Raw genomic sequence first — 747 nt, 5'->3', positions numbered from 1 at the left:
GCCCCCTTCTCCCCCACCCATGTTGGGGAGGAAGAGAATCTCCTCTAGAGGATTTCCCCCCCCCCCCCCAGTGCACCTACAAGTGCAACTCCACATTTGCAGAAATCCCTTGCAGGGGATATCATGCCCTCTCAATATTCAGGGGGCCAATCCCTCTGCAAGGTCAGACTGAGTGAGGGAGAATAGGGTTTTCCCCCACACAGCCAGGAAAATACTGCACCAGGAAAGCAGTATTTTCCCCATTCAGCTAACTCTAGGGCAGAGTCTGGCTGAGTGGGAAAGCACCACAGAGGTAACAGATGTCCAAGGCAATAAAGCAGCAGTCTATTACTACCTTTTGTTGCACTGCTGGTTTCACGTGGTGCAACAAAGGGTAAGGACATCTATTTGCTCAGCATTTGTGCCATCAAAAAATGTTAAGGTGATGTTTGTTTCCACCCAGAGATGGAGCACTGTAAGGGTATGGCCACACGGCACAAAGCAGCACCATTTGGAAACACTGGAGTTAGCTCTGGAATAGAAATTGAAGCTTAAGTGTGGTGTGGGCCGCCAGTTTTTCCCCATGATCAGAAGTAGAGCTAATCAGCTGTAGTGCTGAATGATGTGTGCAGTTACCTGAGGTATGTCTGCACCACTCTGCTTGGTGCTGTGTGGACTCTGGTACCTGTACTAGGATATTTAGAGTGAGCTTCGGGTCTCCATGGTTGTCCTGCATTGTGCCATGAAGACATTATACATAAATCCCTC

The sequence above is a fragment of the Gavialis gangeticus genome, unplaced genomic scaffold (assembly GCF_001723915.1).
Source record: "Gavialis gangeticus isolate Ggan-Ray unplaced genomic scaffold, GavGan_comp1, whole genome shotgun sequence".
Lineage (NCBI taxonomy): Eukaryota > Metazoa > Chordata > Crocodylia > Gavialidae > Gavialis > Gavialis gangeticus.
Note: the sequence above shows the minus strand (reverse complement) of the source record.